We start from the raw sequence: 7,382 nt of genomic DNA on the forward strand, positions 1-7,382 counted from the left end.
AATATGGACTATGTTCAAATTGTTCTCCTTCTTAAAAGGTATCGCTTGGGTGTGTGCACGGGCATATACATATATGTGCACACTTTTAGACATGGGAAGGAATGAATATGTAAGAAGCATCTTTACAGCTTCCTTTGTGTTTCCAGGGATTACTCTTCCATTATGACACACTCCATGGGATCTGAAAATTGTCTCTCATAATGGAATTTAGCATAATGAGTACATTTTCCTTTTTCAGAATGAGGTGATTGATGATGCAGAGAAATAGCTACTTGCCTCTGTGGTGAAATTAGCAAGGAAAAAACAGAAAGTCCTGGGATCTTTAGGGCAAAAATTTCCAATTTTCTAAAATTCTTTCTTTCCCGCATACTTATGCCTAGCTAAGGTAGTACAGACCAATTTTTAAGGTTAATAAGGATTGTACTAGTGTTTCTTTGAGAGAAATTAGGAACTACCTTTATAGAAAATCCCAAAGATAGGATTTGAAATTGGAAATGTTTTGCAGTGTAGAAAAGGTAAAGCTAGGATGTGACAGTGCCAGGCGCTCTGAGGTAGTCTGCCAGAGGGATGAGAATGTGGTAAGAGACAGATGGTTGGGTGTTGGCCATAGCACTGACCTGATAGGTAACTTCTGTGATCTTGGCCTCTGAGTCTCATCTGTAAAGTGGGGATGATGTTACTTACTTTCTTAGGCTTGTTGAGAGTTGCAGAGAATAGATGTGAAGATGCAAGAAGGCAGGAGGATTTGTAGGCAAGGAGATGTCATCTTGCATCAGTTTAGTGATACTGAATGCATTGCTTTTAGTTAGGATGTTTAAGGAGGGAACTTTAGGAGGTCTTTGCTGTTTGGTGACAGGTTAAAATTCCACCCCTGGTACAAAGCACTTTCATGACAGAAAACTAAGTGTAGATAACATCTCTGTCATACAGGTATATTTGTTTTAGTCAGATCAGTGAACAGAATTGTAGATACGGAAATATTTTTTAGATTTATTAAAATATTAATAATTTGTCAATACTTATTCATAGTACTGCAATTTTATTTGTTCTTCTACAACTTAAATGATAAGAAGCCACAGGATTTTTATTTAAAGGTTTTGTTGTTCTTACATGCTGTCAAGTTGCCTGCGACTCATAGCAACCCTGTTCAGATGGATCTGAACTATGTCCTATCCTGAGCCAGTCTTAATGTCTCCAGCCCCTATAATAATTCTCAGTGACTGTGTCAATCCATCCAGGGTCTTCCTCTCTTGTGCTGTCTCTCTGTCCTTCCAAGCATGATGTCCTTCTCTGAGAACTGGTTCCTCTGGGAAACATGCCCAAAATATGTGAGATGGAGCTTCAGAATTCTTGCTCCGGAGAGCAACTTCATTTTAACCCTCTGCAGGACAAAACTGTTTGTTCTCTTGGCCACACACAAAAGCATCAACTCTTCTTTTGTCATCCTTATTCATTTTCCAATTCTCTGACGCATAGCAAGTAATTGAGATTACCATGGCCTGGATCAGGCACACCTTAGTCTCTAGACTGACATCTTTTTCAACATTCTGGAGAGGTCCCTGACAGCAGACTTTCCTAATCCAAGAAGTGACTTTATTTTATATGTGACTCTCGGTCCTCATTCCCACTCATCTCCAAGCTTTATGCTTGTCTCCAAATAGGTGTTTTTAATCAGTTGTGTCTTTAAAGAAAGTTCAGTGTTTTGATTCTTTTTCATTCCTCACTGATTAAAAACCTAAGATCTTAACTCTGAAGCTACTAATATAAACCTCTTTGTTAGCCATCTATATAGCTTTTTCATAATTGACTTAAGACAGCCACTCTAATTTTAGATAATAAAACGTTCTCAAACTATTTTGTCTCAGGACCCTACATTGCTCTTAAAAATATTGAGGACCACTCTTTCCAGGCAGCGTGGTGCAATGGGCATCTCCCGGGACAGCTGGCACAAGCGCCGCAAGACCGGGGTCAAGGGAAAGCCCTACCACAAGAAGAGGAAGTATGGGCTGGGATGCCTGGCTGCCAACACTAAGATTGGCTCCTGCCGTATACATACAGTCCATGTGAAAGGAGGCAACAAGAAGTTCCGTACCCTAAGAATGGATGTGGGGAACTTCTCCTGGGGCCCTGAATGTTGTACTCGCAAAACAAGGATAATTGATGTTGTCTACACGCCTCCAGTAATGAACTGGTCCAAACCAAGACTCTAGTGATTAACTGCATCGTGCTCACTGACAGCACACCATATCACCAATGGTACGAGTCCCACTATGTGCTACCCCTGGGTTGCAAGAAGGGGGCTAAGCTGACTCCTGAGGAGGAAGAGATAAGCGATCAAGAAAATCAGAAAAAATACGATGGAAGGAAAAAGGATGCAAAAATCAGTAGTCTTCTAGAGGAGCATTTCCAACAGGGCAAGCTTCTTGCATATATTACTTCCCGGCCAGGCCAGTGTGGCCGCGCAGATGGTTATATGCTGGAGGACAAGGAGCTGGAATTCTATCTGAGGAAAATCAAGGCACGGAAAGGCAAATAAATCTCCCTCCCATTTTAGCACATGTATTAAAGGTGTTTATTTTAAGGGGTGAAAAATTGAGGACCTAAAAGGGCTTTTGTTTGTGTAGACTGTTGTTGTGTATCATGGAGTCAGAACTGACCCATAGCTGACCTTCCAGCAGGTTTTCAGAGGCAGTTAATCAAATGGGAGGAGACTGCCCATCCTTCTTCCACAGAGCATCTGGTTCATTCAAACTGTTTGTCTTCAGGATTGGTGACCACTAGGCCATCAGAACTCCCTTTACGCAGATTACAACCATTAATACTTACTTTATTCACACTTAGGAATTAAAATATTAGTTTAAATGAATAACAACAAACTCATTACATATGCAAATATGTTTAAGGGAGCTCTGGTGGCCTAGTGGCAAGAAGTTGCACTGCAATCCCAGATGTATTTGGTTCAAATCCACCAGATGCTCTGCTGGAGAAGGGAGGGGCAATCTCCTCCTGTACCAGTCAGATCTAATTTGATGGTACACACAAAAAATAATAAAAATTTAAAAAAAGAAAATATGTTTAATGAAAAATTAGAATGACAGTTACACATTTTTGCAAATACCTTGAATATCTAGCTTAAAATAGCGATGGAGTCTTTTATCTGCTTGTACATTCAGTGTGTGGCAATATTAGTGTTTTAGTTGGACAGTATTAACAGAATCCAACCACACACAGGTGTAGCTCGAAAAAATAGAGATATTAATGGTCTTTTCAGATAATTATGTTCTTGTTGATCCACTCCAAACCACTGAAGGTTAGCTGCAGTGTGGAATCCCAAATTATTGGTGGACTTTTGTACTCTTTTATATTGACATTCACTGGCTTATCTTGCACTTTGAATAGATCTTTACCCATGATTGTTTTGTAACATCACGCAGCAGTTGTTCAGAAAATATTGCATATTTCTCAAATGTTGATAAATTTAATTCTATAATGTAAAAAAAAATAACATTTGTTAAGATCACTTCCAACGTCATCAAAAAAGAATTGGGAAGCTGTCCTCCTCACACTGATGAATATAAATTTTAAAAAATTTATGAAAGCTTAGATTTTAATGACAAATGTTGCCACACTTATTTTACTTATTCCCAAAAAGACATCTGCCAAATACCTAGGCCCAAATAACTGCAGTTCCATTAACTATTTTTTAAAAATAGTGTTTTATGAGAAAAGTAGCTAACTCAAAACTCTTGGTGTTTTTCTCCAAAGTATCATTATGCTTACAAGGATAGAAGTGTACAAATGTTTTATACATACTTTCATTTCTTTACATAGACTAATATTATTAAAAAGATGTTTATCCAAGGGAGCTCTGGTGGTCTTGTGGTAAGAACCTGCGCTGCAGTCCCAAATGCATGTTTCTGCCAGCCGAGAAGGATGGGCAGTCTCTTCCTGTGAGATTAATTAACTGCCTCTGAAAACCCACTGGAGGGTCAGCTATAGGTCAATTCTGACTCTATGGTACACAAAACAGCACCAAGGATTGATATTTAATAAAAATCTAATTTTCAGTGATTCATTAAAGATGTTCCTAAGTGAAACAGGTGTTAGGATTTTATTGCCGGTAGGTCGCTATGAAGAAAATCTTGACACTTGAACAGTTTTAGGGGCTCTGGTGGCATACTGCATTACATATACAGCAGCTCAAAACCACTAGCTGCTCCATGGGAGATTCCTCCCATATTTATAGCCTTGAAAACCCTTTTGGGAGAGTCAGCCATGAGTTGGAATTTAGGGTAATAAGTTTTAGTATTTTGATGCCACTGCCTTGACCAAATTCATCAACAGGGCAAATGTCAGCATGGTGACAAAGGGAAATAATGTTAGTATTATTACAAAAATGGTTTTGGCATTTGTTGTTAAGTGCTGTCAAGTCACCTGCACCAAACCCTGCTCTGTCCTGTGCCAGTCTCACTCAGACACACCTACCCCCACTACCCTAGTCACTGAATCAATCCATCTCATAAAGGGTCTTCCTCTCCTGTGCTGGCCCTCCATCTTCCCAAGCATGGCATCCCTCTCCAAGGACTGATCCCTCCTTGCAACATGTCCAAAGTATGTCAGACGAAGCTTCAGAATCCTTGCCTCCAAGGAGCAGCCTGCTTTAACCCTCTCCAGGACAAACCTGTTTGTTCTCTTAGCAGTCCATGATATATTCTATACTCTTCTCCACCACCACAGCTCAAAGGCATCAATTCTCCTCACTAGTCATTGTCCAGGTCTCTGACACATAACAAGTTTGCAAAGACCAAGGCCTAGATGCGGTGCACCTTGGTCTCCAGAGTGACATCGTTGTTCTTCAGTACTTTGCCGAGGTCTCTGACAGTGGATTTTTGTATCTCAATACGTCTTTTAACTTCCTGGCTGCTGGTGCCAACAATGTTGATTGTGGAGCCAAGCAAACTGAAGCTGTCAACAATCTCAATCTCTTCACCATCTTATCATGATGCTGCCAATTGGCCTAGTGGTGAGAATCTTTGTTTTCTTGATATTGAGCCTCAATCCATATTGCAGACTGCCGTCCTAGACTTTCTGCAGCAAGCACTTCAGGTCCTCCACAGTTTGAGCAAGCACGGTTGTGTCATCTGCTGCATTATGCAGATGGTTGATGAATCTTCTTCCAATCCTGATGCTACATTTCTCCTCACAGAGCCCAGTCTCCCGGATAATCTGTTCTGCATATAGATTGAAAAGATATGGAGATAGGACACATCCCTGGTGTACACCCTTCTCAGTTTTGAACCATGCAGAGTTTCCTTGCTCTGTTTTGACGACTGCCTCCTGGTCCAAGTATAGGTTTTGTATTAGCACAATCAAGTGTTCTGGGATTCCCATTCTCAATGTCAGCCACAGTTTGTTGTGATCCACCCAAATGCCTTTGCATAATCAAACAGACATTCTTCTGCCATTTGGGGTATCCTAAAACTCAGAGGCTCTTAGAGGGACCACAGACCTTTGAGAATCACTGCTTTACCATTTGGGGTATCCTAAAACTCAGAGGCTCTTAGAGGGACCACAGACCTTTGAGAATCACTGCTTTAATGCATGCTTTTAACATCACTGAGACTTTTTCCCTCCGGGATTGTAATTCAGAGAGCAAATATTCCATCAGAAATCCTGAGCGATTTCAAAACTCTTCATACAACCAAAGCACCTATTATGTGTCAGGTACTATGTTAAACCACTGCTGTCTAGTCAAGTCCAGCTCAGAGTGACCCTGGAGGACATACAAGAACTGCCCCATAGGGTTTACATTACTAATCCTTTATAGTTCTTCCTCAGAGAGGCTGGTGAGTTCAAACTGCTAACCTTTCCTTTAGTAGCAAAGGGCCTTAAACACTGTGCCACCAGGGCCCTTAAGGCACCGTGTTAGGCTAAAAGAAGGCATTTTTATTCTCCAAGAATCTTCATTATCTATGTGTGCCTCTGATAACTCACAACCAACTCTGCTTGACACCAGGTGTTGTGGTGTCATACTTAGAAATATTCTAGTTTCTCTTTCTTTGGTTTTTGTTGCCCCCTAATTCATATTTATAGATGTGTAGTCTTGAGGCATTGAAACTGACGATGCATTTTTATTTCTTTTACTTAGCTGCTTAAATTTATGCTTTCCCCAGCTGTGATGTAACAGTACTCACTCTGCCCCACAAGTCAGGGCAATAGAGGCACTTAGGAGGCTGCTCTGGAAGGAAATCTTTTCTGAGGCAGTGAAAACTTGAAGAAATAGCGGCAGTTCTGTTTCTCTTTAGTCTCGGGCCACTCCTACCAACTCAGATTGCCTAAACCCCATGACAGGAACACTTCACTTTATGTTTGAGAACTTTCACCTGGCCGGGAGGCATGGGAATAGGGAGGCTTTACACCGAACAGTTGAACCGGGTCATCAGTGGCAACAGCCAGACACGTGTTCGCTGGTTTGGGAGCGAATAGTAAATTTGGCCAGCGCTGCTCCCCATGTTTCGGTGGCTGCTGATTTAGGAACGACAGTTTAAAAGAACTGAGTCTTTCCGCAGAACAAAAACATACAGAATGGCTCTTATCTGCCCTACTCTCCCATTGTAAAGAGATGTTATAGCGTACCAAGGATAGTGCAGGAAATCAATATAAAATTCCATCACTGTTTCTTCGGATGAGAGGTTCAGAAAAGGGGCGGAGATGAGCTCAGAAGAGCCTCTGGCCCTTTAAGGAGGAGGGACAGCCCCAAGACTCTGCACCTTTAAGAGCCTCTTTGTCTGGAAACCTCCTTATTTACCCTCCTGTTCTTCAACCAAACTTCGACCTGCCATTCACAAAGCCCCTCTACGCCGCCGCCCCTTACGCCAGGCTCTGTTCGACCGTCCGTTTGTGGCTGACCCTAAACTTTGCGTCCGCGGCGCGAAACCTCCGAGAGGTGGCCGGGTCGCGGCCCAGCGCTGCGCCGTTGGCGCAATGCAGGGCTGGAGGGGCGGGGCCTCGACGGGCGGGCCAATGGGCGGACAGGGGGCGGGGCCGTGTTCGGTTGTCTCGCGCCCTGGTGACAGCTCGCGCGTGCTGATGATGGCGGTAAATAGAAGGGGGCCAGGGGAGGGGGAGTGGAGGAGGTGGGGAGGCGGTAAAGGGGGTAGCTCCAGGGGGTGGGGGGACCGGGGTCGGGGAGGCAGCGCGACCGAGGAACCCATTCTGAGACTCGGAGGCGGGGACAAGAGTCTCCGGCTGGCTAGCCCTCCCCTTTAAAGAAGCAAAATCCACACACACCGGGTGAGGGGCGACAAAGGCGGCGCGCGCCTGGCGGGCGGGAGGAGCGGCGGCAGGGGGCGGGACCGCGGTGCCGGCGGGCTGGGGGCGCC

General features: G+C 43.4%; 1 protein-coding gene and 1 pseudogene across 1 annotated transcript in view; both read left to right on the top strand.

Moving 5' to 3' along the window:
* The first annotated feature begins 1,922 nt into the window (after window positions 1-1,922).
* LOC102855556 lies at window positions 1,923-2,536 on the top strand (annotated as a pseudogene).
* Window positions 2,537-7,060: 4,524 nt separating this feature from the next.
* Window positions 7,061-7,382, top strand: part of USP49 (ubiquitin specific peptidase 49) — a 121,140-nt gene continuing 120,818 nt past the window's right edge. Inside the window, exon 1 of the mRNA XM_006882001.1 lies at window positions 7,061-7,098. The gene's annotated coding sequence lies outside the window, so the exon portion shown is untranslated. The remainder of the gene's footprint in view (window positions 7,099-7,382) is intronic.

The sequence above is a fragment of the Elephantulus edwardii genome, unplaced genomic scaffold (assembly GCF_000299155.1).
Source record: "Elephantulus edwardii isolate Elephantulus edwardi_28Jun2011 unplaced genomic scaffold, EleEdw1.0 scaffold00017, whole genome shotgun sequence".
NCBI lineage: Eukaryota > Metazoa > Chordata > Mammalia > Macroscelidea > Macroscelididae > Elephantulus > Elephantulus edwardii.